At 31.5% G+C, this 15,361-nt stretch overlaps 2 pseudogenes across 1 annotated transcript; both read right to left on the bottom strand.

The window, feature by feature from the left end:
- Positions 1 to 1,897: 1,897 nt before the first annotated feature.
- Positions 1,898 to 2,425, bottom strand: LOC146886009 (Bowman-birk type proteinase inhibitor pseudogene; annotated as a pseudogene). The gene has a single exon (XR_014994776.1). The product of XR_014994776.1 is annotated as a Bowman-birk type proteinase inhibitor pseudogene (transcript).
- Positions 2,426 to 9,956: 7,531 nt separating this feature from the next.
- Positions 9,957 to 10,688, bottom strand: LOC146886008 (Bowman-Birk type proteinase inhibitor pseudogene; annotated as a pseudogene).
- Between the last annotated feature and the right edge of the window lie 4,673 nt (positions 10,689 to 15,361).

Here is a 15,361-nt window from a genome sequence, read left to right as displayed (position 1 = left end):
AAAAACCACGAGTCGTCCAGACCAAAGAAATAGCTTCACTATGATCAACAAGAGTACAAAAGAGTCTCAATCAATAGCACAAATTAGTGCCAACATCGAACCAAATAACAAAGCAACAAAGCTTTTAAATAGAGAAGAACAAGAGAGGAAAACCTCTAAAAATCACTACTGCAGTGCAAAATTAATATCTCCCAACTCAGACATCGTATCAAAGATCCGACCGGTCAGAATGAAGATCAATGAGTTCCAAACCTTCTGTAAAAATTTCAGCCCGATCCAACGGTGAACGAATCCGCAGCACTGATTCTACTGTGACAGCTCTGTGAAAAACGTGAACAGAATTTTCCTTCTACCTCTCCCTCTATGTGTTAGGGCTTTCAGTGTGTTCTGACTCTATTGTTCTGCCTCTCTCTTTATTTTATAGCCTCCTCTCCACTAGGTTAAGTGAGACATGGGCTTCTCAAATTTTGTGCCTTTTCTCCACATAGGAAGGGAGCCCAATACCCAACAAATTTTCGTCCTCGAAAATTCATCGATGAGGTAGGAAGAAACTATGTTCTCCTTATTTCCTTTGAGAACCACCACTCAGACACGACTGATATAATGACTCCAACGCCTATCGTCACTGGAAATTATTTTGCGTCTGTGCTAAGCGATATGTGTTCAACAATGTAGATTGGTTTAGTCACTACACTTGAAATGACTTCCAACTTGCAACCTAAAAACTTGAATGCTCCCTCAATACTTTTCCAACTAACTTGTATCTGATATACTGACTCACCTCCCATATGCTCCCCATTACCTCTTGTAGGTTGTATCAAAGTCTCGGACGACTTTACGTCTCAAACTAAATCATGTTCGTTATTACTTCCCATCACCTCACTCCTTGATGCATCACTCCACTATCTTGATTATTCTTGAGTTCTGGCCTACTGCTCCACCATCAACACTCTTGCCCACTCTTACGTATAACGACACTCATAATATCTTACTTCCTTTGGTGGCTTCATCCAAGACAACAAAGTTTCCTACCAAGTTATTTTATTTCCAATTTAAAACTCTCACCTAATTCCATCACCATATCGTTTTGGCATCCTATTAATAAATGGATCCATTTTAGTTTTAACAAACCAATGCATCTCATTAATAGTTTATATAATATATTTGTTTTTAGTTTCACTTAACAAAATCTAACAGAATATCTAAATCTGTAATTATTTTCTGCACAAGTTAGCACAAAGTTTTTAGCACCATCGTGATATAAATAATAATAATAATAATAATAATATTATTATTATTATTATTATTATTATTATTGTGTTATATTATGATTACTGCCAGTATAATAAATGTTACGATAACAAGATCAATCATACTATTATCCCTATTATTATTATTATAACTACCTCTGTTTTCATCCAAACTTATTATAATGATCAGTAATAATAATATGAATAATATTATATTAGTAGATAATAATAATGTAATATTATTAAATTAATATATAAAATAAAATTATATTTATTAAAAATAAAATAAAATATATAAGAAAAGATAAAAGAATAACTATTAATAATTAAAAAAAAGAAAAAAAATAGATAATTTTCAGCCAAACTTATTATAATAATTCGTGTTATTGTTATTATTAGTGTAATTTCAATTAAATATACTGTTATAATTAGTAAAAAAAAATTAAAATAATTAATATTAATGCATGATAATTTGACCAGTACGTTGTTTGAGTTATTTATTAATAAAAAGTTGTTTTTATAACTTTTGTGAATGCCCTTCTTATAATCCTATACTTAGTATGTATCAATTGTTATTACCTGAAAGAAACTAATTTATTTCAAAAGCAAGAGCAAAGATAAACAAGATGGAAAAAAAAATAAAAAACTTAGATCAAATGTTTTTCTTTCTCACAGTGATTTATTCAAATTTATTCGATGATACCATGCAAACAAAGCCTAAGTAGCTTTGTCCAACATCTTGGTTATAGTGAGACATGCTCATTGATTGGAGCTACAAGAAGGGTAGCAGAAACTGTTCTGATCCATGCATCTACACATAGGAGGTTCTGATGTCGCACAAATGCAATAGTCGCAAGCTGAGTGACAAGAATTCTCTACAATGTCAAGGCATCGGCATTGTGGAGGAATACTCCTGGTGCAAACACATAAATCACAGCATGCAGTGCTTGTGGATTTCACATAGTTTTCACCACTTTTGGGAAGCACCTGAGTGATGAAGGAGGTTGGATCGAAGCGAGCATCCACTGCACTGAAAACTATCAAGAACACCATTAAACTTACCTTCATCGTTACTTTCAACTTCAGCATTGCTCTCACTCTCTCTTTCTGCACCCAACACAGATAAATTTTCTTTGTCTTCAGAATGGATACGCATGATTGTTATATATACACACATTCATTATCTTCTTTCTTCTTCTTTTTCAGCTACTGTGATTGTCATCGTGTCATTATTATATAATCTTCTTCGAGATTTCTTTTGTCGGATTCAGAAGTCAAGAATCTTACAGCTGTACAGCGATCACGCTTATCTTCGTCCATTCATTTATATACACCATTCATTTATATACACGTGGGACATGTTTCTTTTTTATAACTGATTTTAATCATATTATTCAAATATTCAAATACAATCAATTTTTGTTTTGAAATTTAGTTTGTCTTTATATGTTGAAGTAAATCATTAGTTAGTATTTAGAAATCGGTATGTTCGAAGAGGAGAATCTGTATTCGGTCGGTTTATTTTAAATCGGATTATTTTGAATAAAAATTTCGGGGGTTTAGATGGATTAAAATGGTCGGATATGGATTTTGAATTCAAAATCCACGATTATCCGACCCGGTCCGAAATTTTTTAACCTTCGACAATCCCTTTCATATCATCTTCTCCGACATTCAAAAATCCATTATATCATCATATTCAATGTCCAGAAACCCTGTCTAGAAACTCCGTCCAAAAACCCCTTTATATCATCTTCTCGTAATTTTCCCTTCCATTTCCTTATGATTCCTTCAATAACCATCGATCACAATAGATATGCTCACTTATAATCACCATTTTGTTAAAAACTCTCAGATCGGGACTCAATGAAGTGTGACCCCCACCAGAACACGACCACCACGTCGTAGCTTGTCGGAAATCGCATTAGCCTTGCAAAACAGCGAAATGAGCAACCATACGCACCTACAACAATGTAAGAACCAGACATCTATCACAAAGACGACGTCTCACCACCTCCATTTCAGATTTGCTCCGTTCAAAAGCTGACAGTGGTGGATCTTACCTGCACTCAGATCTACTTGTAGTGGCTGTGAACAGTAGATATGTTTGGTGACACGTTTGGAAAATGTCATATTGGATGATGAAGGCAGACGAGGAGTCCAGCTCTTCTCGATTAGGTTATTGATCTTGAATTGTGGTTGAAATGTGGATAACCCATATCCATCCATGCTTAACCGGATCCGAAACTACCCGAATCCGACGAATTCAAGGTGTGAAATGGTAGGATTGGTTCAATGAATATTGAATTCGAATTTCGATGGATTTGGTCTGTTATACCCGAATCCGACCCGACCCGACTCATACTCACCCTTAATTAGAGCCGTCAAAATTGATTAATCAATTTGACTTGGTCTGACTTATAATAAGTTAATAATTTAATGAGTCAATTTAATTTTGATTTATTAACGAACAAAAATTGAACTTGATTCAACTAGTACATTATAAATTAGTGGATTAAATAGATTGATCTACTGATTTACTTAATTAAAAAAGAATACAATTTTTTTCTCTTTCGTCTGAAAATCCTAAATTATAATTAAAATAAAATTTTAGAATAGTGAGATAGTAGACAAGTTAAATTAAAACGTGGGATAGTGAGATGGTAGACAAGTTCACTAGCTTTTTTTTTCAATTTTATATTTTTAAATTTTGTACTTATATATTTTTAAATTTTTAATTAATTAAGTCTGTAGTATGAAATCAAAATAATTAAATATAATTTAAAATTATTTATTATATTTAATAATTAAATAAATACCAAAGATTTAAAGTATAATATTATTAAATATTTTCATCTACACGTAATACAATACAAAAAGTTGATATTTTAAATTATTTTTTATTTTAATTTTAAAATTGCAGATTTGACAAATTGATCTGATCTAGCATGCTAGTTTGATATGTTAGGTGGAGTAGACAGAATTAAACTAACAAGTAAAAATATCAATTTGGCCCATTAAAATTTAATAAGTTGGAGGATCAATGCATACTTTGCTACACATTAATACAAAAAAACCTTTTAACGTTTTCCATTCGATGTCAGTCCACAAGTATACATATGAAGAACAACACAAAATGGTCTCAACCAAAATTTTATCAAATTTATGCTTAAACATCAACGTATACGTTATAGTGAATTATGAAAAATAATTTTTTCAAACGGTTCAATCAAACAATTCAAAATTTAATACAAACAATTAAAAGCTTAATCATTTGTACTAAATCTCAAACGAGAACTAAGGTTCACTCAGTGTTAAAATAACAATGTATCGATAATATTAAACAATCCAATAAAATTAAAATTATTTTAACATAAAACATTTAATAATAAATCTAAAATTCATACTATAAATATTGCAAAGTGCACATAATGTCACATACAATAGTGTGGGAAAAACGAAATATAATCAATGCCATATAGTGTCACATACAAGGAACAAAGTGCAATGGGAGGAAATGAATACAACCAATGCCACATAATGCCACATACAAGGAACAAAGTGCATTAGGGAGGAAATGAATACTAACCTTTTTAGCCTTGTCGTCACCGCAAACCTTGTCAGCACCGCCACCCGCTGCAGAGCTCATCACCACTGCTACATCGCTTGTCACTATTCCTCTCTTAACTCCGTCAAAACGCAAATTAAGATGAAAGGAAAAATCAATCAGTGCAAAACGCAAAAATGCAACCATAAAGCAAAGGAAATCAAGTTCAATGGTGGAAAATGAAGTAAAACTCACCTACGAAGGTTGTCGTTGGTTTTGGGGATGAAGGTTGGAAGGTGGCGCGAACAAATAGCTACGAAAAAAGTGGGAGGGTTGTGATATAAAAACCAATTTGACGATGGGGTCTGGGCCACGGCCACGTCCATTGACGTCAAATGGGCTTTGGGTCAACATCTTAAGTAGTTTTGACGTTGGGGATTTGGAGGTCGGCGTCCTTTAACGTTGGTTTTTGGAAGGTTCAAAGTCAAATTTGATATCTTATTTACAAAAATGTCACTAGTCATCTTGTACGTTCAATTTTGAATTGGATGACGTTGAATGGAAGGCGTTAAAGGGTTTTTGTGTTAGTGTTCCAACACCTTTTTTAAAGTTTAAATCTCCTTATAAAGTAGTGCATAAGCATGTTCTCGTTTTAAATCACTTACGAGTGTTTGGATGTCTTGCATATGCATCTACTCTTAATGTTGGAAGAAAAAACCTTCACAAACATGCTTTAAAGCTATTTTTTTAGGTTTTAAATCGGGCACTGAAGGATACATTTTATATGACGTATTCACAAAGGCTTGTTTTGTCTCTCTCAATGTCGTTCTATATGAGACATATTTCCCATATCATAAATAAGACATTATTCCTATTATTAATCCTTCCAATTATAAAATTTTTGATTCATTATTGACTTTTGAACAACCAATTTTCCATTCAAATAACCCCCCTTCACTCAACCAGAAATCATTACGAAATATGTTCCATATGATCCTACATAAGTCACTGAAACCACAAGAGTTTCCACAAGAAGCAAGAGGTCACCCTCCTACTTAGTTAACTATCATTATAACATTATTACTTCATCATATAATGTTTTCAGTACCTCATACCCATTACATTCCTTTCTTTCTTATTCTAAATGTTCTAACTCACATACTATTTTTTGTTTATCTGTTTCTGGTACGTATGAGCCCAATTCCTATATATATGCGAGTAAACTTGACTGTTGGAAAGCTGCTATGATGGTTGAGTTAGAAGCCTTGCAGAGAAATCACACTTGACCACTGGTGAGCTTCCTCAAAGAAAGAAAGTCATGGTTTGTAAATGGGTTTACAAAACCAAATTCAAAGCATATGGTTCCATTGAGAGACATAAGGAAAGGTTGGTTGCCAAAGGTTTCACTCAAACAAAGGGGTAGATTTTTTCGAAACTTTCTCCCATGTGGTCAAGACAACTGTTGGGTAAACTTAAATGTGGGTAATTGGAAGTTGTTATATTAATTGCCTAGGAGAGTGCAAAAGGTTGAGAGTGGGTCTAACATTGATTAAGCATGTAATAAAGTTCATTAATTGTGGGTTAGATAGTGGTTATATTTAATGAATGTAGTTAAAGGGTCATGTCCAAAGGCTTATAAAAGGACCATATAGTGCTTCAATGCAAAACATAATAAATATGAATATAGAGAGTATTTATCTAGAGAGTATTTATCCAGAGAGACTTGTTTGTCAACAAAAACTGTTGTCCACCTTCTTATTTCCATTATTGTTTCTTCTGTTTGGTTCCTCCATCAACTTGATGTTGACAATGCTTTCTTGCATGGTAAGTTTGATGAAGAGGTTTACATGAAGCCCGCTCCTCTTCTATCTCTTCCCTCTTCCAAGGTAGTTTGCAAGTTGCATAAATCCTTATATGGTTTACGCCAAGCAAGCCATAAATGGAATTCCAAACTCAGTTCAGTCTTGCTTAATTTTTGGATTCACTCAAAGCACTGCAGATTATTCTCTGTTTGTGCAGTAAATTGTAGATTCCTTCACGACTCTTTGTTAGGTGAAAAACGACTAGTGCACCGGTCACACGTAGCAAGTAATAAATATCGTTCTCTCTACAGGGACTTGTGTAACACATGACAACTCTCACAATTCACAACTCAAATAGATAACAAAGCTCACAAAAACACAAAGAAAATATTTTTTGTACTTTATCAAACAGTTGGTGTGCAACAGAAATTTAACATAGATTATATACAATTATCAATACTAGATTTCATTCACTTTATTCTCATGCATTCACAAACATCTCAATTCCAATTTTATGCCAAAATCAACTCACAAAAATACTCCAATCCTATTCCTAGCAACTTTAAGTCTATGGTAATTCATCAAGTTTCAATTCCTTGAATCCTAACAAGTCAAATCACGCATTAAGTTCAAGAGTCTTAAGATTACTAATGAATCATGTTCTATCCCTAGATAAAAGCTCCATTAGGCATTAAATTTCAATTCTAGGTTCAAAATACATTTTCCAACACCTCAAGAACCACAAATCGTGCATGGGTAGCCAAACCAAAGCAGGCATTAAGCATGAAAATCAAATGCTAACATAGAAATTAAAAAACATATGGATTAACATCACAAAATACACAAGAATTTAATTCATTATATCTAATCTCAACAAATAAGTTTAGCTCTCCATGGTGGATAACCTAGGTTTTACAAATTAGAGAGATAGGGAAGAGATTAAAACCAAAGAGAAGATGCAAGCCCTCTCCCAAGGTTCTTAGCAACTGCTCCATGCTCCAATTGCGCCTCCCCTTCGCATCAACACCTCCAATTTGTAACCCATCTTTCTCTCCAACCCCAAAAGGAGAAAAACCACCATGAATGGAGGAGAAGACCCAAAGAGAAGTGGGAAAGCTTCCCAACACCCCTAGCAACCTCCAAAAGGCTCTCCAAGCACCCGAAATTGTTTCTCTATTGTGCAAAATGAGGAATGGTCCAAACCCTCGTGAGAACCAATATTAAAAACCCAGTTTTTGACATGTCAGTGAGTCACCACTCAGCCTTGTCTCAGCAGCGCTCAGCCAGATTTTGCGATTTTGCGAACTGAATGCCGCTTAGCCCCACTTTCCACCGCTCAGCCTTGTGGCGCTCAGCCTCAGTTCGTCACTGCTCAGTCTTGGGCAATTTGACAACATTATGTATTTGAAACACTTAGCATGATTTCAATGGCGCCCGACGTGGGTATTTGCTTCAAAATCAATCTTTTTTTGTCCAATTATGCTCCCTTGAGTTCTTGCTTGTTTTCTTCCACCACAAGTGCTTCTTATTAACTTATTTAACACACTTAAAAGAGAGATTAGAGGCAAAACAAGCATAAAACAACTAAAACACAAAATAATACAAAAACACTAAACTTGAGGATATAACAAGATAAAAGTTAGGAAATAGTTGATTTATTCATGACAATAAACATACAAAAAGAGGTAAAAATAGACATTATCACTCTTATAGTTTATATCGATGACATAGTTGTTATTTTCAATCACCTTGGAATGATCCAGCGTTTGAAAGATTATCTGTATCTTCATTTTCACATTAATGATCTTGGTGATTTAAAGTGTTTTCTGGGTTTTGAAGTTGCCCGCTCCAAACGAGATTAGTTCTTAATCAACACAAATACTGTCTTGACATTCATCCGTGTTAAGATTTTCGAAGGTCTCAAGATTTTGTCTCATCTTCCTTCTTGACAACAAGTAGTTAATATGTTTACAAAATCATTGTATCTTGCTCCATTTGCTGATAACATGTCCAAGCTGGGTTTGATTAATATCCACAACCCACCTTGAGAGGGGTATAAGAGTTAGAAATACTCTGGTAGATAAAAAGGCACAGTTGGTGTTTGTGGTTCAGTTCAGTTTTTCTATTTTCCCTTTCTATTAAATTCGTTTCTCATACATAGCTCTATAAAGCTATTCTCTTGTACTTTTGCACAGATGAGTTTGATCAATAAGAGGTTCATATTTTTCTTTCATCTTCTCTGTTCCATAGTTCTTAATACATACAGCTTGAAATATGCCTTTTGACTTCAATTGCATAACTGGACGCGATGACCAACTTATATGAACTCATGAAAGCGGATGCAGATTCACTAAAAGAGCAGCAACCTCGACCATCTGAAAGAGCAGCAACTCCTGGCTCTCAGAAGCAGCTGGTTGAAGAAGGTCTTCCACGGACATATGTAGTTGGAGGATCTGCATTTTATCACCTTTCCGAAGAAAAAAAAAACTGTGTATTGCGGAAGGTCAAAGGAAGAATATCGATCTGGAAAAGATTCTTAGTAATCATATGTAGCTTTAAAACCCCTATTATTGATGTTCAGGTAGAACTATAAAGTATGAGTGGTTATCTTAAACATTTCTTTAATGATAGACTTTTTTTAAGACACAAGACACTTGATAGATGTGGTGGTTATGTTGTAGTTGTTCTGATATTGGTTAGATTTTAATATTGAAAGCTTATGGTATATTAAGTTGAAAAGTTTTACTTAAAAGGTAAAATTATGCATCTGAAGCAATTTATGATGTTCCTATACCATGTTTTTGTTTTGTGATCTATATTGTCTATATTGTTCCTTAGGATGTGGTTTGTTTGACTGCAGTCTCAATTTTGATATTTCAATTAAATAATGAATTTTACACAGCTAAAGAAAGAAATAGACATTCAGCATATATTCTAATTTTTTTCTCAAGGAAAGTATTGATACAAGAATTGAGGTTTTTGTTAATTAACCTGTGTAAGTTGCAAGTGTCTTTGGAAATTAAAAGGGAATTGCAGTAGTTATCTATCTCATTTAGGTTTAGGCCAAACCACTTCTTTGGTCTCAAAATAAAAGACTGAGGTCATATAGTTTTTTAAATAAATTGAAAAAAAGTTTTAACTGTCATCTTAGTCTTTAAATTTAATTATTTACTGTCTTTGTTTATTAAAAATATATCAATATTATATTTTTAAAAGTACATTATATTTTGAGTTTGAACCAAGATGAATGACTATTATTTAGAATGTTTCTACTTTTATTATTTTCAAGAACTAAGATGTCAGGTTTAACATTTTCAAAGATCAGTACAGAGCAAACTAAATTCTAAATCTTGCAGCTGTTTAAAAACAGTATATTAAATTTGTCCTAAGAATATCACAATCTATAGGATTTGGGTAATAGTATCACAACATAGGGTAAGTCCTTTTAAAGTGCCACCAAGTACATATATATAAAGAAAACAGAAAATTGAAACAAAACTAAAAAAAAAAAACACCATGACAAGCAATTCACAACAAATGCTTAGTCAAGTATTTTTCTCTTAGATATATAGTTATTACCTATATTGATGCATGCATACAGAAAGGAAAATAGTAGGTGAACTCTGTAGCTAGGTTTGAGGTTTATGTTTGTCCATTTTGAGTGAGCTTCAGTTCATCTGAGTGTGACATGGTTTATAGCAGAAATCGGTTATGTCTTCGCAACGACACTGTGGAGGAATTGAGCGCGTGCAAACACAACTTTTACATGCAGAGTGACAAGTTTTTCCAACATCATTGCAACGACACTGTGGAGGTAATGATTTTGTGCATGGGCAACTGTCACAACACGCTTTCTCTGTGGATTTCGCATACAGATTTACATCGTCTTTGGAGAGCAACCGAGTGATTAAGGAACTTGGATCGAAACGAGCATCAACTGTTGTTGTCGCAGAGAACCCTAGGAGCAAAATCAAAGAAGCTACTTTCAGCAACCCTTCTGTCTTCAATTCCATCTTTCTCTCACTATAAATTCTATCACCAGAAAATATGTCTATTTATAATGGAGTTCATGTACACATAAAGATAGAAAAGACCTGTTTTTCCTGTTTTTCTTCTCTTATCTTCAAATATTTTCTAACTTTACAAGTTAATTTAGTTATTTTCTGTGCAATTCCTAATGTATTTTAATTCATCCAGCAAATTTAAATTGTAAATGTTAATTTGCCTTTGTCTGGTAGCCATTAAATGTTTGAGCTGTACCCAAACACATAACTTTCATGACATGCTAAAGGTAACTTCATTGATTTGATGAGTTATGAAGTCACAGGTAGTTTGGTCAAAAATGTTTGCTCAGCTCACATAGCTTCATTAATTTGATGGTTCATAAAGTCTTAATTTGCGGTGGGATTGTTAGGTTAGTCATTGACTATTATTTCTATGATTTCGGATGAAAGAATCAGCTAAATTTATTACAAAATTACCATTCTCTCCTGCATCTAGTTTAAATTTGAAAAATTAATTTTGTAATATAAAATGGAAGTACCCAAAGCCTAAAACTGACCACAAAGTGAAAGTGATTTTTGAATGGACTTCTACAATGGTTGCTCATGTTTTCTGATGATAAAGTTAATTCAACTAAGAATGTGACTAATTTCTTCAATGTTGATCGTATACGTGCAAGAGGAACCACAAAATATGATAGGACAAGAAAAAAGACAGAATTTTAGTCAGAGCTTAATTTGTAGCAAAGAGAAATATATATTCTATAGAGGATATTGTCAAGTTAACTTACAGATAGCACTGTTGGAATAACTTATGGAAAAAATAAAATAAAAAATAGGGTTAAAAGGTGAAATTGGTTTTTCTGGAATGCATTCTTCCTAAAGTTTCAAACAAAGACAGGACATGCAAAATAGGTTTTTCCTAAAGTTGTCTCCGGCTATTAGAAATTAAATATAATTAAATATTATATAGGTATATTATAATATATTATATATAATTCTAGTTGAACTAATAAATTGTTTTACTCCTATTTTAATTGTTTAGTTTTTTTTTTCTGCTAATCCTATGAATCTTTTGTTTAAAGATAATTTCTTCTGGTGTGTAATTAGACAACTCATTCCTTGACATGTTTTTTTTTTTTTTTATCTTATAGATATATCAATTATAAAAACCTTGTCACCTAATTAATTATATTATTCTTTTAATAACTAATTAAAAAAAATAAAAAATATACATATACATATATATATTAACTAGTTGTTTTTGTTTTCTTTATTTTACTGTTAATATAAATCTTGTTTTTTTTTTCTTTTTTCAAACTACCGATTATTGTTTGATTTATACATAAACTTTGTTCTCTTTCATAAATAAATATATTTTTCATGCCTTTTCATTATTTTTGTTGGTTATAAGAGATTATAAGAGATACAAATCTTACAATCTAGAGATTAGACATTTTATTTTTTTATTTGAAGCCACATGTTTTTTTATGGAAATATTTTTCTTCTCAAAGTAGTGTTTTGTTCTAGAGATTTGTCTTCCTTTGTTGGTGATATGTAACTTCTTTCTCCATTAGTGATTATTTGTCCTTAAATGCACTTATAGTTGTAGTTCTTCATTGTTGACTTTGTTGGCTAATGTGTGTGATATAATCTTTGTATACCTTAATTTTTTTATCCTAACAAAGTACATTAAGTTCTTTGTTCAAATTAAAGATTCTCGATTTTTTTCTATATTTTTTAGGCTTATAAATAGTCACATACAAGGGTATTTTCTTAAGTATAATAGAAAATATGTTTTGTCTTTGCTTGATCAAACTGATATGTTAGTAGTAATCTGATCACATTATTTATGAATTCTAGTTTACAACTTAACCTTAGTGGTGATGACCGAATCAAGATTCCTTTATATATAGAAACTAATTTGAAGACTCATATAATTCACTATTTCAAAATTAGATATTACATTTGTACATAAATTATGTCAATACATAGACATTTCATTAAGCATACATTTAATTTCATCCATTCACCTGAAATAGCACTTAAAGTTCACTCCAAGTCAATGTCTCTTATTTCCAACTAACAAAAATTGCATCTTTTCAATTAGCATGATAGACTAGGACAATGCGAAAGTTGTAAAAAAGTATTGTGTCTAAGTCTTTAGCATAATTAGAATATCTTGCCTAATCCTTAGTAGCCAATGAAGTGGTTTGACTACAAGAGTTACTCAAACATTTTGAAATCTTAATTGACATAATTATGTTTTTTTAATAGTAAATGATGAGCTCCAAACTTCTACCAAGGATGAAGACACATGCTTAGGAAGAATAAACATGTCTAGAAGAAAAGTCTCTTCACCTTCTTTTGGTTTAGTTTTATGTTGACTTAGGTTGACCTTGTAAACTTGACTTGCTGACCCTCTTGTTAGGTTGTTTGTTTTGTAGGAATAAGTTAGATCCAACTTGAAGGTAGATAACACTAATGGGTGTGGTGGAGAAGCTTGGGCTTGGAGCCAAGCACCTTTGGAGCACATAAAGAGAGTCTTGGAGAGCCTTGGGGCGCGAGGTTGACCTTCTCCGATTGAAGGTCAAAGACCTTCTCCTCTAAAAGGTAAAAGGAACCACTTTGTAAGATTTGGAGGCCAAGTTAGGTCTCTCTCCATTTCAAGACACCTTATTTTTAACCTAACTTCTAGAACCTTAATTTGTGTTATTACTTTTGCACCCTTTAACTTTATATTTTTGCTAAGAGAGGTTAGATAAATAACATCAATAAGGGGGTTGAATTGATTCTTCAAAATTTTGTGTCTTGATATTTATACTTAAAACAACATATCCCTTTTTTTTGTTTTATTAATTAAATGTGTTATCGAAAGTTGAAATAAAAGGTAAAAGAAAGAAGAATTTCACATAATAATTTGTATTGGTTTGGGTATAGCCAACCGTATATCCAATTCCAAGTCACCTCAATGTGAGAATGACAATCTCAATTCACTATCTTTAGAGTATTTCAATTGCAACCACAATGACTTAGGTTAACCTTGTAAACTTGACTTGTTGATCCTCTTGTTAGGTTGTTTGTTTTGTAGGAATAAGTTAGACCCACATAAAAACAATACAAAATTGATAAAAATCAAATCTTTGGAAAAATCAGGAATGATTTTCATCATTCTACCGGTAAAAATCAAACCTTTTCATTTCAAGGCACATTCGCATCTCCAATATTTTCTACATCTTTAAAACAAAAACAAAATTAAAACATAGAATCATAAACACAAAAGAAAAATCAAACCTTTTAAATATGATACTTGTCCTTTTGCTTTAAAAGCTCTTTGATCTTCTCCTTCTTGAAGATTTCATTCATCTTGAAAATAATAACACCTATGAGATAAAAATATCAACCATTGCAAACCATATAAGAAGAGAAAAGAATAACCCATATAAAAAATAACATGAAAATGATAAAAATCAAACCTTTGAAAAAACTGGGGAATGATCTTCATCCTTGTGTTGGTAAAAATCAAACATTTTCATCCCATGGCACACTTGCATCTCCAGAGCCACGATGGGGTAGGCAAGGCCACGACCCTCCCTCCAACTTTTTTAACTTTTTTAAAATTATATATATTTAGAATTTTTAAATTATATATTTTTAAATTTTTTAAATTATATATTTTTAAATTTTTTAAATTATAATTATCACTTTAAATTAGATAATAGTATACCAAAAATTAATGAAAATTAAATTAGGTATTTTTTTATTTCTTTTATAAAGTAAAACATTTAATGTTAATAAATAGTACAATATAAAATTGAATATAATAAAATAAAATTGTTAAAATAATTTTTATTTTCTCTTCCTTACATGATTTCTTCTTTCTTCTGTTATTGAATAAAAAAAAGTTAAACAGAAACTTATTATTTTTGTCCTCATTCTTTTCATATCTTCTCTCATTCTTAAAGAAAAAAAAATTATCTTGTCTCACTTGGTAGTGCAATAATTGTTTAATATTTAACCCTATTTTTTTAATCTCATTACCCTTTTGTATATCCATTTTTTATGAATATAGAAGAGCAAGTAATGTATTATGTGATTTTTTATAAAGGAATTTTAATTGTAACTCGATCATCATACTTTGTTTTAGTAATTATGTCTCTCAATTTTTTATTATATTATAATAAAAAAAATTGTTTTAAACTTGTTTTATAGATAGGTATATTGATAAAAATTAAAAGAATAAATTCATTTTTTTAAAATTGATAAAAAAGAAGGGAAGATGAGGACAAAACAATAAGGTTGCTCATCGCATAAGCATAACAATGATGAAATGAAAGTTTGTGATGACTTTTGAATTGATATGTGCACATTAGTAAAATGGAAAATGAATATTTTACATATAATATGATTATTTTTGAACAAAAAAATAGCTGAAAAATTTAGTTATGATTCAATTATTTGATAAGTTAAAAAATATGAAAAAACAAATGACAATCATTTAGATATGTGTATTTTCTATTATAGTTATAACTATATTAAATTATGTATTAATTTGAAGTGAATGAGTGACAAAAATGTTAAATATATAAATTTTAAGTATATTATTTTGGCTCTCCCAGAAATCTTAGTCAAGATCTGCCATTGTGTATCTCCAATATTTTCTGCATTTTTAAAACTAAAACAAAGTTAAAAGATAGAATCATGAACACAAAAAGAAAAATCAAACACTTTAAAAATGAAAGGTAGTTTGTATCATCAAAG

This window comes from Vigna unguiculata, chromosome 5 (genome assembly GCF_037176805.1).
Source record: "Vigna unguiculata cultivar grain cowpea cultivar isolate G323 ecotype 2 chromosome 5, ASM3717680v1, whole genome shotgun sequence".
In the NCBI taxonomy this organism is placed as follows: Eukaryota; Viridiplantae; Streptophyta; class Magnoliopsida; order Fabales; family Fabaceae; genus Vigna; species Vigna unguiculata.
Note: the sequence above shows the minus strand (reverse complement) of the source record. Positions and strands in the feature narration are given on the sequence as shown.